A 20354-nucleotide genomic window follows, 5' to 3' on the forward strand; every position below is an offset into this window, starting at 1 on the left:
CACATCCTATCAATAAACATTTCTCAATATGTGCATTTCACATAGAGCAAAATTCTCATTGAGGCAGATGAGATGAGAATGTTTGTCATTCAAATAACTTCAGTTTAGTAGATGCCTTCTTAACTGTAAACCTTCATATAAATTGTCATCATGTCTGCCTTTGTTATCATATCTGACACTTCTCAGGGAATAATCATTTCCTGTGCTTCATTTTTATTGATTCAGTTAATGTCATATATTTGTTTTCTTTTTTTCTGACTCTGGTGCAAGTGCCATTCAAATTCAGAAGGTACTGAGGAGGTAAGTTGATTAAATCACTAGGGATGTTACTTAATTCTTATGGGAACTTCAAAAGAGAGAAATATTTACTCATTCAATTATTAAATTCCTAAAAAGTACATAGATAGAGAAGGCATTTTTATGGTTTGTTAGAATGTTAAGAATAAGACATTCTTAAGCAAGTCAGAAAGGAGATCTTTCTACATACCTCTATTCATCTATCAATGAGATTCAAAATCTGTTATCAAAATATCTATATTCCTCTAGTATTAAAACAATTTTAAGTTATATGCCTTCAACTCAAAAGATAACTAATGTTCATAACAGTTTTATATCTACTGAAAATTTTCTGTTTACTACTCACAGCATGAGAGCACCATGGAACTGCACACAATAGAAGCCTCTATTAATGGCATAGAATTAACAATTGGACTATTTTCTGTTTTATTTTTTAACTATTATGGATTTTTTTCTAATCACTTTGTATGCATCATTGTATGTGCTCAGTTGCTTTAGTTGTGTCTCTTTGCGACCCTGAGGAGTGTAGCTGACCAGGCTCCTCTGTCTGTGGGATTTTCCCAGCAAGACTACTGGAATGAGTTGCCATGCCCTCCTTCAAGGGATTTTCCTGACCTAGGGATCAAACCTACGTCTCCTGCATTGCAGGTAGGTTCTTTACCTGCTGAGCCATCAGGGAACACCATGTATCATTGTAGAAACTGGTGAAAGTTCAATAAAAAGAAGAAATAAAAAGCTTGGATAATCTCACCATCAAGGATACATTGTTCTCTGCTGACTGAATATACCGATTCCTTTAAAAAAGATATATTGTTTATATTTTATTATATTTCCTCACACACACACACACACATATATATACACAAACAGATAGACACAGTAGAAATTTTATATATGGTTTCATTTTTCAATATTTTGGAAACACTATGTAACTGGTTTATAATGTGCATTGCATTAAAATGCGTTATTTTAATAAGCCATAATCTATTCCAATATTTGTTAATTCAAACTGCTTCCCACTTCTGTTTCTGTATGCAATGCTGTGACAATTATTTTTTTTTCCTCAAAGTTTGGTCCCCATTTCTTATATTTCATCAGAGAGGAAAAAATTGCATTCTCAGAACAAATGATATAAAAATTCAACTGTTGCAATCCATATTTGCCAAATTATTTCTGTGATATTTCTATATAAGGGTTCTGAAACCATTACTAAATCTGAAATCATATACCAAATTCTGCCAAATATTTCACTATAGTGTGTAAAATCCAAACAATTTTTGGCTCTGAATTTCTCCATCATTCTTGCATATTACAACAAAACTGTTCCAAATACTAGAGTGATAACTTACTACCATTAAAAATTGGGATAGCAATCTGTATGCTACCATTTATCTTTAAATAAGTAATGACACATTTGATAATACTTTTGTATTTGCCAAGTACACAGCGCTCTAATATTAGGATACTGTGCAGTTGTTATAGAAGAGAACAGTTGATCTTGGAAATTTACAGAGTTGTCACATCCTTATTGTTTGACAATCTGGTTGAATAAGATTAGAGTCATATATCAATTTGAATCAAAGAATTCCAGATAAAGCCAAAACCACTGCTAGAAACAATGAACCATAACATTGTAGGCTAAATTTTGCTGCCTCAGAAGTATCCTGTCAAATGATGCACAAATAGACAAGGGACTAGAAAACATACCAAGATACCCTGACCATCTGTTGGTAGATTATCAAACAGAAGTTAGTGCCAATATGGCAGTAAATGTAACATCAAGGTCAGCATCTAAAGGATACGGTATTATATTTTCAAAAACCAATACATAGGTTCAAACTCAAACATCTTTCCTGTGCTAAAAATAAGAAGTTTTAGCTGTATCTTGAATGTTGTATTCAGTATCAAGTATGGACAGAGATAATAGGTAATGTGTTACTCGCTTTATTGTAAGGAGCAAGCCTGCACATACTTTCTGACCTCCTACTTTCTTCATTCTGTCCTGCCCTGGGGTTATGGTTATAGGACAAGATACATGTTGAAATCCTCTCTCTAATTTACTAATCTACTCCTTACAAGGTAAAGTTTGGTCTCGAATTTCACAAATAGTTTGTTCGGAAACAAACTCTATTTCTACCAAACATGCTTTGACAGAAGTATTTAAACACACAGCCATTTTTAAAGGTGTAATTGACACATAACACTATTAGCTTCATCTGTACAACATAATGATTGATATTTGTGTATATTGTGAGGTGATTACCACAATGTCTAGTTGACATCTGTCACCATACAGTTACCTATTTTTTTCTCATGATGAAAACTTTGAAGATCTATGTTCTTAGCAACTTTCAAATACACAGTACAGCATTAATAACTATGGACATCATAATGTACATTAAATTGCATGTATTATTTATTTCATAATTGGAAATGTATATATTTTGAACCTCTTCACCCATTCCGTTCACTTCTCATCTGCTGTGTCTGGTAACCACCAATCTATTCTCTGTATCTATGAGTTCATTTGTTGTTATTATTTGTAAGATTCTACATGTAAGCCAGATAATATGGTTTTTGTGTTTCTCTGTCTTGACTTATTTCACTTAGTATAATTCCTTCACAGTTCATCCATGTTGTTGCAAATGACAAAATTTCATATTATATGGCTGAAAGATATTCCTTTATTATATATATAATATAAATATAATAATAAATAATATATAATAATATATAAGTATATAATATATATATTGTCCATTCATCCATTGATGGACATTTGGATTGTTTCCATGTCTTGCCTATTGTAAATAATGCTGCAATGAACACAGAGGTGCATAAATCTTCTTGAGTTATTTTTTAATTTTCTCTGAATAGATATCTAGAAGTGAAATTGCTTGGCAGTGCTATTTTTAATTTTTTGAGGAGCCTCTGTACTGTTTTCCATAGTGAATAGCTGCACTAATTTACATTTCCACCAACAATGTGCAAAGGGTTCCTTTTTTCACATCCTCACCAACACTTATTATTTCTTTTCTTCTTGATAATAGCCATCTGACAGATGTTAACTGATATCCCATTGTGGGTTTGCTTTGTATCTCCTTGATGATTAATGATATTGCACATCTTTTCATGTGCTTTTTGGCCTTATGTATTTCTTCTTTGGAAAATGTTTATTTATGTCCTCTGCCTCCTTTTTAAACATTGGATCATTTGAGTGTTCTTTGATGTTGAGTTACATGAGTTCTTTGTCTACTGCAGATACTAACCCTTTATCATATATCTGGTTTTCAAGTATCTTCTCTCATTCAGGAGGAAGTCTTTTTGTTCTGTTTATAGCTCTTTTGCTGTGCACATTCATATATTCTTAAAGCTAGCCTAGAACAAGCTTGCTGTGATGATTAATTTTATGCCCAATCATTTGGCCAAACATTTCTTTGGGTGTGTCTGTGAGAGTATTTCTAGATGAAATTAATATTTTAATGGGTGGAGTGAGTAACGCAGATTGCCCTCCCTTATGTGGATGTGCATCATTCAATTGAATATTTGAAAAGAACAAAATGAGTGACCAGGAACTCACTTCATCACAAAAATGTGACAATGGGCCCATGCTTAGGGGATTCATTAGTTTTACCATATTCCCCACCATCCTGAAGCAGCTGGCTTGACAGAATGATTGTCTCAGATACAGTGCCCGTTGAGTGGCAATACCTGAAAGAGAGGTAGGTCGAAATTCTTTGTAGAAAGTTGTGTATGCTCTGAATCAGTGTCTGATATATGGTGCTGCTTCACTTACAGCCAGGCTTTGAGGTCCAGGAATCATGGCCATAAGTGTTAAAGATATCACTCACTCTTACACTTAATGATCCCACTAGCAATATTTTCAATTCCTGTTCCCATGAGTTTATGCTCTGTTGGTCTAGAGGTCTAAGCTGAAAAGGAGGCATTTCCACCAGGAGACACAAGGAAGATTCCATTGAATTAGAAATTAAGACCAGAGACCAGCCATTGTCCACAATGCTTTTGCCTTTGGATTAACAGGCAAAGAAGGGATTTACTACACTTTCTACAGTGATAATCCTGAATATCAAGGGGAGATTGGACTACTACTCCACCAGGTAAAGAAGCACAACAGGCTGAAGCACTTGCTGAAGGCAAAGGGAATACAGAATGAATAGTGGAAGAAGGTAGTTATAATATAAGCTATAACCTTGTGACCACTAAAGAAATGAGGATTGTGATTGTTATTAGTATTTTCTCCTTATTTTGTTGTGAATCTGTACATGCATATATGAAGTAAATGTGTTTGTTTTTTTCCCTCTGTATTCTCTCATCATGTAACCTAAGATGTGTTAGCTTTATATCATAATGTTTAAGTACCACTAATTAGTTATGGAATATCAAGGAGAAGACTAAACATCACTCAAGGACTTTACTTTCTCTTCTGAGAAAGAGGTTAGTGTGTTTTCGATTGTACACAAGAGAGCTGTATTATGTTGGGTGCAATTATGACCTTGTCCTTATTTGGAGCCTAAGTATGACTTAAGAAGATGCATATAGGTCCCAAGCTGACAAAGGGTGGACTTATGATCGTTAATCTTATGTGTCAATTTGACTGGGCCATCGGGTGTGTACTCAGACTTCTGGATGAACATTATTCTGGGTGTGTCTGTGAGGATATTTCTACATGAGAGTAATATTTGAATTAAATGGGGCAAATAAGATAGCCCTCTCTAATGTGAATGGGATTCATCCAGTCAAAGACCAGAATAGAACAAAAAGTCTGAATGAGAGGGAACTCCTGCCAGACCACTTATCTCCCAGCATTGGTCTTCTCTAGCTTGTAGGCTCAGACTGAAACATTGGCTCTCCCTGGGTCTTGAGTCGGCAAGATTTCAGACCAGACCTACACATCAGATCTCTCCTGCTTCTCCAGATTGTCAGCCTCAGATCTTGGAGTTCCTGGTCTTGGGGACTAAGGCAATTTCAAACCCAGGCACCATGTTCCCTTTTATGAGTTGGGTGTCTGTCCTTTTAATAGTATATCCAGAAATTTTAACAATATATCCAGAACCTTTAATAGTATATCCAGAAACTGAACACTTCTAATCTCCTGCACTGCCACAATCTTGCTCCAAGCTGGGAGCTGCCCCCATTTCATGCCTAGATAATTGCAAAAGCCTCCTAATTTTCTTCTGCTTTGGCCCCTGCCCACCATCTCATAACCCTATTCTCAACACAGCAGCCAGAGTGAGCCTGTTAAAACATAAATCAAGCTGTATTATTCCTCTGCGGATAACCTTGCAAGGGCTTCCATCTCACTAAGAAAAAGAGCCAGCCTTACCTTAGCATGACTGAGCCTAGCTGATATGGCTACTCACCACCTCTCTTCTCTCATGGCCTACTTTTCTTGCTCTCATTTTCTCTGCTCACATACCTTCTATCCCCACTGGCCATTAAACACACTGGGTCAACTTCCATCTCTAAACCTCTCCATGTGCTTCTCTTGCTACTCAGAGGTTCTTCCCCAGATATCTGTGTGGCTTGCTCATATCCTTTTTGGATCTGTATTCAAATATCAGCTTTTCCATGAGACCAGATGAAGCTACTCTGTCTGACGTATACACACCGCCATATATAAAATAGGTAACTAATAAGGACCTACGGTATAGCACAGAGAACTCTGCTCAACACTCTGTAATGACCTATATGGGAAAAGAATCTAAAAAAGGATGGATATATGTATATATGTAACTGATTCACTGTGCTGTACACCAGAACATAATACAACATTGTAAATCAATTATATTCCAATAAAAATTTTGAAAGATAAACTAAAATTGCGGCCACCTTCTGATACTTTTTCCCCTTTCCTGCTTCATGGTTTCTTGCTACATTTACCATTGTCTAACATACTATGCATTTACTGGCTTATCTTATTTATTATCTGTTCTTTGCCTAAAATGCTGCCTCCATAAAGACAGGAGATTTTTCCTATTTCATTCACTGCCACATCCTCCATCTCTAGAGCTGTGCCTAGCACATTTTATGTGCTCAGTAAATATGTGTTCTGTGAATGATTACAACTTAGAAATGCTGTATTGTATATGTGAGCAGAGGAAAAAGAAATTATTAAAGATGAAGTGGTAAAGAATCGGCCTGCCATTGCAGGGGACGCAAGAGAAGGGAGTTTGATTCCTGTGTTGGGAAGATCCCCTGGAGTAGGAAATGGCAACCCTCTCCAGTATTCTTGCCTAGAAAACCCCATCGACAGAGCAGCCTGGCGGGCTCCAGTCTACGGGTTTGCAAAGAGTCAGACGTGACTAAGCAAACACTCACACACATGCACACACACACACAGTTGTCTTACAATATTGTATTAGTTTCAGGTGGACAGAAAAGTGATTCAGTTATACATGTATATATACATATATGTTTATATATAAATCTATCCTTGTTCAGATTATTTTCCATTATAGGTTATTACAAAATATTGAACATAGTTTCCTGTGCTATACAATAAGTCCTTATCATTTACCTATTCCATAAATTGTTGTTTTAGTCACTAACACTTTTAAGACCCTATAGATTGTAGCCCATCAGGCTCCTCTGCTCATGGGATTTCCCAGGGAAGAATACAGGAGTGGGTTGCCATTTCCTTCTCTGGGGGATCTTCCTGACCCAGGAATCAAACACATGTCTTCTGCATTAGCAGGCTGATTTTTTACCACTGAGCCACCAGGGAAGCCCATTCTATATATATAGTGATATGTGTACTCGTAATTGATCCCTCATCATCTCCCTTCCCCCTTGGTAACCATAAATTTATTTTCCACCCTATAAAAGAAAAAGATACAAATGAACTTATATACAAAGCAGAAATAGACCCACAGACATAGAAATGCTGTATTAACATTGCTGTATGCTGAATGAGTTCACCATCCTTAGAGAAGATTGTCTTTAAAGATGAACTTAGAGCACACCTTTTTTTTGTTTGTTTGCTTGTTTTTTACTCACTTCCAGAACTACTAAGGTATAAGACACAGTTCTGACCCTGAAAAATCTAGCAAGGAAGAAAAGGTACTTAAAATTGTAATACCCATTTTTGTAGAATGCCCACACCAGGGTTATTCCTAGGATTTACACCTCTAGCTGAGTGCTGATTGTAGGCTCAGTTTCTTCCTTCTTACTCAAAAGGCAAGAGAAGGAGAATGTGTATAAAAATGCCATCTTTATCTTCCTCCTTTTTTTCTGTGAAGCTAAAACTTCTCCTGGTTCACCTCTCAAGAATTCCCTGGAACATACTGGCCATCATGACCGCCCATTCTTTAATTTTCCACAGTGAGCTGCCTCCATTTATACACAATTTTTATCTTTTGATTTTTATTGGGGTATAGCTGATTGACAATGTTGTGATAGCTTCAAGTGGACAGCGAAGGGACTCAGCCATACGTACATGTTTCCATTCACCCCCAAACTCACCTCCTACTCAGGCTGCCACATAACATTGAGCAGAGTTCCCTGTGCTCTGCAGTTAGTCCTTGTTGATTATCCATTTTATTTTATTATTCAATTTTTTGTAGTTTATTTTTATTGGAATATAATTGCTTTACAATGTTAGTTCTGCTGTACAATAAAGAGAATCATTTGAAATATATATGTATATGTGTTGATCTCAAATTCCCTAACTATGCTTTCCCCCCACAGCCCCCACCTCCCATAAAGTCATAAAACCATAAATTCATTCTTTCTTTATTTTTTTTTCTTTCAAGTGTTTCTCATTTTATTAAGCTATTTTTAAAAAGTAATTGTTGAGAGTTTAACAAAATATAGTTAATTTACAACATTGTGTTTGTTTCAAGTGTACCACAAAATGATTCAGTTATACATACATACATATGTTCTTTTTCAAACTATCTTCCATTATTGTTTATTACAAGACATTGAGTACAGTTCCCTGTGCCTCACAGTAGGTCCTTAATAGTTATCTACTTAAATATAGTAGTATGTACATATTCATCTCAAAGTCTTAATTTATCCCCTGCCCCACTGGCGCCATGCCTTTTCATAACCATAAGTTTGTTTTCTATATTTGTGAGTTTATTTTTGGTTTGTAAATAAGTTCATTTATATCCTTTTTAGGTTCCACATATAAATTATATCATGAGATATTTGTTTTTTTCTGACTTACTTCACTTAATATCACAATCTTTAGGAACATCCACAATGCTGCAAATGGCATTATTTTGTTCCTTTTGTGGCTCAGTAATATTCCACTGTGTATAAGTAACACATATTCTTTATCCATTCATCTGTTGATGAACATTTAGGTTGCTTCCATGTCTTGGCTATTGAAAATAGTACTATGAACGACCGGGTATCTTTTCAAATTAGAGTTTTCTTTAAATATATGCCCAAGAGTGGGATTGCACGGTCATAAGGCAACTGTATTTTTATTTTTTTAAATACTTAAAATCTACATTGTAAGAAATAAATTCATACAACCTAAACAAGGTACATCTCTGTCATTCTCTACTTTTCTGAGCTCCTCCCCAGAGGTAATCACTATTAACTAATTCTTGTTTTTCTTTCTCCTGTGCACAGTCTTAAGTTTCAGTAATAATTAACCCTTGAAATAGCTCCACTTTCACGTCATTTGCAAATTCTGTTGCCTCTACCTGGAACATTCTTTGTTTCCCTGCCTTTCTGGTAAATTCTGTGAGTCTGTTTTTGTTTTGTAAATAAGTTCATTTGTATCATTTCTCTTTAGACTCCACATAAAAGGGATATCATGCCCTAGAGATTTGGAGCTTGGTAACAGATTCTGGAAAAACCTTATGTCCCAAGACTAATGGGATTTTCTACCTCTACCCTCCCCAATCTGCTGCTTTTTCCCCCTCTTTCAACCCAGTGGAGAGCAAGTCCAAATTTGGACTCTTAATCATAGTCAACCACATCTCTTCCTTTTGAATCTCACGGCTTTTCTTCCATCAGTTGCATCATTTCCCATACGAGTTATCGCGACTAGTCTTCTAGGCTCCAGGCTGGTTTGGCTTCTGATCTTTTCGATACTCCATTTGATGAAAGATGGATTAAAAATTCAAACCTCCTAAAAGCTAAAGAGTGTGATTTCACTGCTTAAACCCATTCCATGGCTCACCAATGGCTTCAGGATCAAATTCAAACTCCAGATAGCCATGTTTGCTGGTGATCTGGCGTCTGCAAAAGTCTGCAGACTTGATTTTTCTGACTCATGAAGTTTTACCATCCATCCATGTTAAAGTACTTAAGGATCTTTGAAAATGCTATGCTAGACTTTTTGTGCAGAATGTATTACCTTTCTCACCCAGACTCAGCTGGCAAATTCCTTCTCACTATTCAAAATGTAACTCAGATGTCTTATCCACCAAGAAGCTTTCCTGATCTCACTTTGCCTCTTCTTCAGTCATCTATTTTCCATTCTGGCTGGAATGCCAGTGCTCTGAGTACCCTGTACTCGCATTTTTAACAGAGAACTTGTCACACTGTGTTGTAATTACATGAACTCTTCGTACTTCATTTCCTATTTAAGTTGTAAAACCTTCAGGGCTTAACAACCTGTAACTTCTCATCATCCATCTGCATCTAAGCTTCCCATCCTCGATGTAGCCCGTCCTCTCTCACCATGATAACCCTTGTAGGTCTTAGAATGACCATTACCTTGGGTAGAAGAGCTTAGCATGCCTCTAGAATTTTTAAATCAATGACAAAGTTAATCATTTCAGGTAAAAACACAAAGGTTTTTCTCATTTTATTATTTATGAAGTGCATCTCAGTTGATTTTAAAGGGAAGAAAGAAAAAGTCTTGGCTATTGAATTTTGTATAATTTTGTAGAGAAGCAAATTGACTTCACAGATTACCTCACTATATAATTTTAATGGTAATAGACCTACAACATGTAACTAGAACCTTCATATTTATTTATCTGATTTCCCATGAAACTAAGAGTCTATTGCTTTTTTAGGGATTGTGGTTCTAATGCTACTTGTCCCCAGTCAACCACAAAGAAAGCTTTATTATCTGCCTGTTGGGGAAACTTGTGCATCAGATCCCTGACTCTGATGATATTTTCTTCTCTTCACACTGTGTGAAAAGCTGGGATATAGCTACTGTCGGCCTGTTTGCTTCTCTCCCATTCATACAAGATTTACCCTCAGGAATGGCTGACTTCATTTCTGATTTGTTCTCATCTCCCAGAATTCAGTTGCTTTAAGCTACCTTTTGGACTAACCTTCTGACCAGGGCACTTGGCAATATTCCAGTCTGTAATCTCCTCTCCATTGGTAGGTCTGCTTTCTGAGAAGCCAGGGAGAAGGAAATTTTGACTGTCTTTGGAGCTAAAGTATAATACCAGATCAGATATGTTAGGTATTAAATGCATAGAAATTATAAGCTGCTGCTGCTAAGACACTTCAGTCGTGTCTGACTCTGTGCAACCCCATAGACAGCAGCCCACCAGGCTTCCCTGTCCCTGGGATTCTCCAGGCAAGAACACTGGAGTGGGCTGCCATTTCCTTCTCCAAGGCATGAAAGTGAAAAGTGAAAGTGAAGTCGCTCGGTTGTGTCCAACTCTGTGAGACCCCATGGACTGCCGCCTACCAGGCTCCTCCATCCATGGAATTTTCCAGGCAAGAGTACTGGAGTAGGGTGCCATTGCCTTCTCCGAATTATAAGCTACAAGTGTTCAAAGGCTACCATTTTAAAAACAGAAGTGTATGGAAGGTAACCAAAATGAATCTTGACAAGAATCGTGTAAAAGTCACAGAGCTTAAATTAGATATAGATTTGACATGAAGAAGATGGAATTGTAATAGAAAAAATAGCACATTCAAAAATTAATGATAAAAGAAATATATATCAACTGGTAATTTTAGCCTTTTATTGGGCCTTTGGAATGGAATTCTTGAGGCAAGGATACTGGACTGGGTTGCCATTCTTTCTCCAGGGAATCTTCCAGACCCAGGGATCGAATCCAGGTCTCCTGTATTGTGAGCAGATTCTTTACTGTCTGAGCTATCAGGGAAGCCCATAAGATATGCAAGTACTATTAACTATTATTAATTGTATTATTATTATCATTGTTATAATCACTGTTAACCTTTCTTCTGAGATATGCATCTAAAATGATTAGAAACTTATTGCTGTTTGAAAAATAATAGAGAATTTTGAAAACATCTCACAGATGTTCTTTTAAGAATCTGAAAAGTCGTGATGGCTCAAGGGTCTATTATTTTTAGAACTCATTTGGGGCAGGCCAAATATGTCCTACACTGTATTTTCATATATAGTATTCTCCTAATTACATATATTGTTATGAAAAAAAAAACAACCCGTGTTTCTTTAGTGTCATTTAATAAAATTAAACCAATCAATCAATAAATCTCATCTTAGGTGGGATATTGCTGTGCCAGTCTGCAGACTGCCATTGTGAAGTGCATCATGGGACTGGAATGAGTACATGGTCCCCTTGGCTTACATCATCCCATATCTTAAGCTGTTTAATCCATAAAGCCCAGAACATGGTGAAATACTTTTATTAACCATACTTTTGGTAGGGGAAAGAGAATTACGGCTTGTCCTTTGTGGGTATGATGAGCTTTTTTTGAATTAGTATCTTATGAACACTGATAATGCAGTGGCTCATAAGCTTATGTTATTTGCTCCCTTGTTTAGGTTGCAGTTCTGAGCTCTTTAGTTGCTATGGTGACGGTAATGATAAAGGCTGATTGGAAGAAGACATCTTATCTGGGATTTTTGTTGTTGTTGAGAGAAGAGACCACACTCCATGTTGCCCTATTAGATAAGATACTGGGTTACATCTATGTTGATTAGCAAGGCTCACTTTTTTTTAGAACAGATTGTTTTGGTGTGGTACTTTTTGACTAAACGCTTTAAGAATTGACTTGGGATTTAGCAAGTTTAACATAACCTAATATCCCTCCGATGAGCTTTCTCTGAGAGTAGGTGATCAGTATATGAATTATTATAAGAGAAGAAATACTACATTTAATACCAAAAAGCCAATTTCAGAAGTTCAAGCAATGGACAAAATAGTTTTTGTATTGATACGATTATTCAGTAAGACTCCATTAAACATTCAGGAAACTATAGGAACTCTAGCAATAAGTAAATTATGAGGGTTTATTTCCTTTTAATTCTCTGATCCCAGCTGGAACAAGGTGTGATTGGAGAATGGTTTAATTGTTCATGGACATCTGTCTTTGGAGTCAATTGAAAAATAATACCTTGGGCATAATATGGCCTCCAGAATTTTTGACATTTTTATATCATTCACAATCAAGCCTTTGTCAAAAAGTCAGGTAGTGAAACTCCTAAAAACTTATGGATACATTTAGGGTAGAGGGGAATAAAAACCTAGTAATATATCAATATGCACAGCTGGAAAGCAGATGTTCAATTGAATGATCTCAGTACTTAGAGAAAGCCATTAAACCTGTTACTTACTTAAATGAGAAATCCTCATAATTTATCGTCCTCATATTTGACTGACTTCTTTTGGCTCCTTTAAATTAACTCTGAAATGATTATTTCTATTATTGTTGTTGTTGTGGAAGCCAATTACCATGGAAGTTTGACTCTATGCAATACTGTAACATGAGTGCTAAAAAATGCCCAAGGCTGCTGTCAATCAAAGTAACCAGTGAGTTACGAGTTGTTTACTGCACTGGGAAATGAAGTGATAAATGTGTGCCAACCGGTAAAACGTGACACTGAGTATTAGAAACACCACGTTTAAGTAGATTTTTATTCATCTCTCAGAGTGCCAAAATGTAGTTTTAACCGAGTCTTCATTGTCAAAAGAGACATGTAGCATTCAGCTTTGTAAAATACTGATGATTGTGTGGTTCGAATTTTTTAAGGGCTGTGCAGCTGGGAGGGTGCTGACATAATTCAATCTAGGTGCAGCTTCATCCTTTTTCTGTGTTACTGGCCAATCACATAAGTTTCCATCAGCTCTTTAGATTCAACCAAATTTGGGGGATGAATCAGTGTGGGCTCACAATATGACTAGTTTCCCAAGGATAGCATCAGAGCAAGCCTACAGGCTTACTACCTACAAGTTTTCCAGTCCCTGTCTTCACTGACTGTCCAAAGTGAAATGATGGTTCACCCACCTTTGGACTGAGGAGGGGCTTTTTGTTGTCTTTTTTTTTTGAGTCACTAAGTTGTGCCCTACTCTTTTGCAACCCCATGGGCTGTCCATGGGATTTTACAGGCAAGAATACTGGAGTGGGTTGCCATTTCCTTCTCAAGGGGAACTTCCTGACCCAGGAATTGAACCCATGGCTCCTGCCTTGTCTCATACATTGCAGGAGAGTTCTTTACTGCTGTGTCACCAGGGAAGCTATGACTAGTTTAGTGAACCTTAAAAAGAGACTTCACAGGAGTTTGTATCATCCTTAAAAAAAGTAAAGACCACATCTTGCTAGCATTATTTGATGTTCCATAGTTACTTTAAGTTCACATTACATGGCCTCTTCTCCTGAGATGTACTAACAGGATTCCTTTAGGGGTCCTATCAGAGGCCAAAACTGCCCTGCAGCACTAGAAACACTTAATGAGATGCCCAGAGGAGCTGGCAAGGAAGATTCCAACTCTGAAAATACCACTTAAGCATGAGTACTGTGTCCCCACTCCAGAGGGAGAAAGATCCCTTTTCTCATAGTCTCTTATTAACAACAAAAATTAAATGCTTGTGAATTGGTACTCTATGAGTCTAGCTCTGCCATCTCCCTGAACACATAATTAGATAATTACATTTTAGACAAAAGAGTACTATAGTAATTCACAGCACAAATTCCAGCTAGGGAATAGAAATTGATACATGAAATATGTATCAATACAAATATAAATACATGCATATGTGTTCTATGCAGGCTTCAGCTATTAAGGGCCATTAAAAACACTGGAGCAAATAGCTCCTGGGGATTAAGCTCTAAGAGCCCTCTTTATAATCAGAAGGCAGCTAATCCCTGCTTACCTATTTGAATGCTTAGTTTCCCCAATATAACATTAAACTATTATTTTTTATTCGTGATGCCACATGAGCAAGCAAATACTGCCCAAAAATATCACCCCCAAAAGATCTTGGGATGCTTCCAGATTGAATAAACCTAGAGGTGAAAAAAAAATACAGCTTGGATCACAGAATTTTTAAAAAGGTTAAGTCCAGGTAAAATTCATTAACTCATTTATTTCAGCTATCTTGACATTTCCCATGACTATCTCCCACTTAACTCCTTCCTCAAGCTTTTTTTCCCCTGCCAAGTTGCATTTCTAGGTTCAGAGAATAGGTCTTCAATTTTTCCTGACACCTATCTATAAATTTCCCATAAGTTCTTGGGCAGATTTTGCATCTGCTTTATCTGCTAAAATGTTATGACCTTGTAACCTTGAGGACATCAGCCTCTGTTTTGACTGAGACCATTGATGGTGGTCAGAGATTGTCATAGTTCTGTTCAGAAGGGAGCTAAGACATTCTTGAGGCTTCCTTCTTCAAGTATTTCCTGTATGTGTACATATACTATTGGCTTAAAAGCATATGGGATAAATACCATAAGCACTAAATACCAAAACTTCTGTTTTCCTATTATTAATGGATTTCAACAGAAATGCTTCTGGGCAACTTCCTTATGTTATCAATCATAGTTATCTTTTATGTAACAAAAACTGAGTAGCAAAATACTTACGTGTGCTCATTCACTTCAGTTGTGTCTGGCTCTTTGTGACCCTATGGACTATAGCCCAACAGGCTCCTCTGTCCATGGGATTCTCCAGGCAAGAATACTGGAGTGGGTTGCCATTCACTTCTCCACGGGATCGTCTCGACCCAGGGATCTAACCCAGGTCTCTTGCACTGCAGGCAGAATCTTTGCCCACTGAGCCACCTGGGAAGCCCTGCAAAATACTTTTATACAAGTCTGCTAAGAAGGTAAGTGATACATAAAATGAATAAACAAGAACCTACTGTGTAGTACAGTGACCTGTATGGTCAGTGTTCTGTGATAAACCATAATGGAAAAGAATATAGCAAGTAATGTATGTGTGTGTATATATATATATATATATATATATATATATATATATATGTATAAAGATTGCCTTGCTCTACTGCAGGAATTAATACAACATTGTAAATCAACATATTTCAATAAAATAATTTTAAAAATTAAAAAGAAGAAGATAAATCATATAAATTTAGTAGAATTGCTTGTATTGCCTTTAAACTCACAGTTTAAATGCTCTACTACTGTATCTTTTATATTAATATGCAAATGCAATGAGAAATATTTTCTTCCCTTACTCCCATGTCCTTATTTTTATCAATTCTTCCTAAGGAAGATGGTCAATGACTTCTGATTTTCCAGGTAGTATTCTTTCTTAGACTTAAAATAATATTTATTTAAAAAGAAACCCATTATGATAATAAGTATAAATAGACTTCATATATGTATATAGACTTCATAGACTATAGAAGACTTCATATAGACTTCATATATATATATATATATATATGTTCATGTGTGTGTATGTGTGTGTGCGTGTGTGTGCACATCCATGCTTTGTCATTCAGTTGTGCCCAACTCTTTTTGATCTCATGGACTGTATGCTACAAAACTTTTTCCATGGGGTTCTCCAGGCAAGAATATTGGTTTGGGTTGCCATTTGCTTCTCCAGGGGATCTTCCTGACCCAGGGATCGAACCCTGTTCTCCTATATTGCAGACAGATTCTTCATCATCTGAACTACCAGGGAAGCCCATATTCATGTATCAGTTCCATTTAGTTCAGTTGCTCAGTCGTGTCTGACTCTTTGCAACCCCATGGACTGCAGCACATCAGGCTTCCCTGTCCATCACTAACTCCTACAGTTTACTCAAACTCATGTCCATTGAATCGGTGATGCCATCCAATCATCTCATGCTCTGGTGTCTCCTTCTCCTCCTGCTCTCAATCTTTCCTGCCATCAGGGTCTTTTTGAATGAGTCAGCTCTTCACGTCAGGTGGCCAATGTATTGGAGTTTCACCTTCAACATCAGTCTTTCCAATGAACGCTCAGGACTGATTTCCTTTAGGATGGACTGGTTGGATCTCCTTGCAGTCCAAGAGTCTTTTCCAACACCGCAGTTCAAAAGTATCAATTCTTTGGTGCACAGTTTTCCTTATAGTCCAACTCTCACATCCATACATAACTACTGGAAAAACCATAGCCTTGACTTGATGGACCTTTGTTGGCAAAGTACTGTCTCTGCTTTTTAATGTGCTGTCTAGGTTGGTCATAACTTTCCTTCCAAGGAGTAAGCGTCTTTTAATTTCATGGCTGCAGTCACCATCTGCAGTGATTTTGGAGCCCCCCAAAATAAAGTCTGACACTGTTTCTGCTGTCTCCCCATCTATTTGCCATGATGTGATGGGACTGGATGCCATGATCTAAGTTTTCTGAATATTGAGCTTTAAGCCATCTTTTTCATGCTCCTCTTTCACTTTCATCAAGAAGCTCTTTAGTTCCTCTTCACTTTCTGCCATAAGAGTGGCGTCATCTGCATATCTGAGGTTATTGATATTTCTCCCACCAATCTTGATTCCAGCTTGTGCTTCATTCAGCCCAGCGTTTCTCATGATGTACTCTGTATATATTTGTATAGATATGTATTCATATAAATCCATATACACAGCTGTGACACTGGTTCTGTACAGTTTGCAAATGGCTTTCTAAGCCATTTCAACTATCACAGAATTATGAATTGACACAAGACCCAAGCATGGGAATCCTTGCCATCCTGTGTTTTGACGGAGTTTCAGGGATCATAAGCCCAGAGAAAATAAATGCATTGAACAGTATAGATGCCCCTCTCATTTGGGGTCAAGCAGTCAGCACCAGCACACAGCACAACCTGGGACCCAAACCATATACTCTGTCTGGCGACTAACCTCTTTAAGACTCCAAGGTTATACTGATTCACTATGTTTTCCTTGTTTCTTCCAAAGAAAAGGTAACCACATTTGGATATAGTGGTTTATATCCCTGCTCAATTTAAAGATGGACAGTATTTCAGAGGGCAGGAGAATTGAGTTGTGGATGTGCTTAGGTAAGAAAAATTCAAATTAATGAACTTGTCAAATCCTTCTCTCAGAGAGTAAGAATGCAAGAGATTCTTGCATGACAAAGTGTTGTTTCCCAGGAGTGCTGAGTATCCATTTTCTTGCTTCTGTTCATATTCCAATTTATGGTTCCAGAACACTAAAAAATTAGCACATCAAGTACAAGACAGCTATGAAACATTTTGGCATGTAAAACAATTCTTATTATCCTTGAATTTGCATGTATGTTGCTGTGCATTTAAACATGCATGAAGTATGGAACCAATTTCTAAAATGCCAGGTACAGAGACACTAGACATTGTAAAGGACTCTATTTGTAAAAGCATATTACATAAAAGTTCATTAATTTTGCAAAAATTTAAGTTTTTATTTTTGTATATTTTTTGATTCAGTAATTATAAATTATGTTTTATATAGATAAACATTTGAATACTTAAGAGAAACTCTACTTAGGAAAACATAAAAAATATTTTTGATTCTCACATTTAATTTACTTTCCTTGAATATTTACATTTGCTTTCATTTACACTCTGTTAAATGATTAAAAAGAGAATACAATTGTATTCAAAATGCACACCTTAAGATCAGTAGTATAAACATTTAGTAAATCCCTTACTATAATGATATTATTTTGCTGAAATAAAGACAAGGAAAATACATTTTATGAAATACTATGTTATAATTTATGGAATTATTATTATTTTAGTTCTTATTTAGATGCCACCAACCCACTTAATGATAGCTAGTCATGAAAAAAATAATTCAGTTGTCTTTATATTCATTGGCATCCTGTTATATAAGTATTATGGCTAAACCAGTTTTTTGATATTGTCATTTTGAAGATGTATTTGTCATGATAGAAGGACAAAACACTCTTTACTTTGATTTATAATTTTAAAATATTTAGACGTGCAATATGTTTTCCTCATTTGTTTTTTCCAAACTAATATTCGATGTACAGTATGATATTTTAAAATGTTTTTAGAGCTGGTTTGGAAACAAGTGCTCAACTTTATATGGAAATTTTGATTTATTATGGGCCATAAAACCTCTCACCATATTCTGGAAGGCTGCCATTTGGAGAGCTATGAGATAGTTCTGTGGTATCTGCTGTTTTCTGAATTAATCGACCCCAATCTACTAAACCTTCAGAATCTTCCAGAACATATTGTCAGATAAACTTATAACAGATTTGAAGAAACCCTTGATTGTAGAAATCATCAAAACTTGAGAAATCTTAGAGTCTCAGAAAAACTAAATGTGGCATACGGTGGAGGGTGGAGAATTGGATGGCTGGGAAACAGGGCAAGAAGGAAAGAAAATGGACAATGACACCAGTTGTCCTTTCCTCCAAGCTAATCAGTCTATTTTCACAATAGTTTGCTAAGAACAAATTCATAGTTCACAGATTTAAATCTTTGATTTGTTTAATTTTACCCTTTTGACTGTTTTCTGTTGGTCTCTCTGTTGCCATGTTGCTGGCAGGTCTGTACAGGGTGGACAGATTAGGAGCTGGTGGTTTAACTTGTTATTACTGAGTAGAAAAAAGACTATTGTAGACTTTTGCCTAAATGTGAGACAGAGACCCTAAAAATTATTATTTTATTCCCACTTTATTCACTACTGGAGAGATAATGCTAGGTGTTTTAAATGACCTATTTCAATTCAATTTATGATCATTTTACACTGAGAAGAGATTTTGCAGTATATCACATATTCAGTACACTTTAACACCAATCATTTTAGGTTAAAACATCTAATGAAAATCAAGTAATAGGAATAGTCAAATACACCATGTTTCTTATTGATTTTCTGGAATAACCTGGAGTCCTAAATTTTTTTCATATTTTCATTTTCTTCTTGAATGTGGACAGTCCTATTTGAATAAACTTCCTTATTACCTATGAGCTTTGTTTTGCTTTGTTTTCAGATGTTTTATTTAATCTTCAGATTAGGGTAACATTCTACAAAATCCTAAACATTTCTAGTACATAAATAAGAGCAAATAAATTTGTATACCATTTTCCCACAGAAAAATCTTAAAACCTAAATCATGTGGGCTTTGTCAGACTGTATATAATAAATTAGACAAAAATTCAAGGGCTATCAATAGTTACCAATACTTTGATTTTCTTCTTTCCTATTCTTGTCTCTTTCTCCAAACGACCTTATTCTGTTGCAAGAGCAAATATTATGGTGCTTTTCAAGGTTATTCTCAGAAGTACAGTTTTCATTTAATATGATGTAAATGTATCCTTAAATTTATTTCTTCAAAAAAAATTGGAATATCATTATCTTCAAGGTTGAGGAACTTAATTAGCAGGATAGGTGTGGCAGAGTGAGCAGAGGAAAAAAGAACAGAGAAGCATGACTTTTTTTTCCTGTTAAGTAGAATTGTGAATTCTATGACTTAACGGTACTTAGTTTATATAATGCAAAGTATTCACATAAAGTTTGATCATTAATGTGCCTACATAAAAATATTGTTAGAAACAAGATTAGGTAAGATGTACAGAAACAGGTTTCTGACTTTTCCCTCACAAATGAATCTCACCAATTTGCCAAAAAAGTGAATTTTTCTTCTGTACATTTATACTTTCTTTCAGGCTGACATATAAGATTTTCTATTTCAAACATTTAAATTTCTTTATTTTTTATAAAGGAAAAATGTACTAAAATAGGTTGAAATTTATGCCCCAAAATATCAATGAAAATTATATACATAATATTTAAATTACAATGCTGTTGATTCTATCAAATACCATTTCTCACTAGGTTACATAGTATTTTAGGTTAGGATTATATATTTGGTCTGTTTAGAGTTCATTGTGAATTACTATTTCCTAAATGAATGTTTTATTCTTCTGCAGATACTTTTCCACTCTTTGCAAAAT

At 35.9% G+C, this 20354-nt stretch overlaps 1 long non-coding RNA gene across 2 annotated transcripts in view; it reads left to right on the forward strand.

Moving 5' to 3' along the window:
• Positions 1–784: 784 nt before the first annotated feature.
• The window catches only part of LOC139184921 (uncharacterized), a 318414-nt gene continuing 298844 nt past the window's right edge, over positions 785–20354 (forward strand). For both annotated transcript variants that reach the window (XR_011568459.1, XR_011568460.1), the window contains exon 1: positions 785–945. This is a non-coding gene — a long non-coding RNA (uncharacterized lncRNA). The remainder of the gene's footprint in view (positions 946–20354) is intronic.

This window comes from Bos indicus, chromosome 9 (genome assembly GCF_029378745.1).
Source record: "Bos indicus isolate NIAB-ARS_2022 breed Sahiwal x Tharparkar chromosome 9, NIAB-ARS_B.indTharparkar_mat_pri_1.0, whole genome shotgun sequence".
NCBI classification, from domain to species: domain Eukaryota; kingdom Metazoa; phylum Chordata; class Mammalia; order Artiodactyla; family Bovidae; genus Bos; species Bos indicus.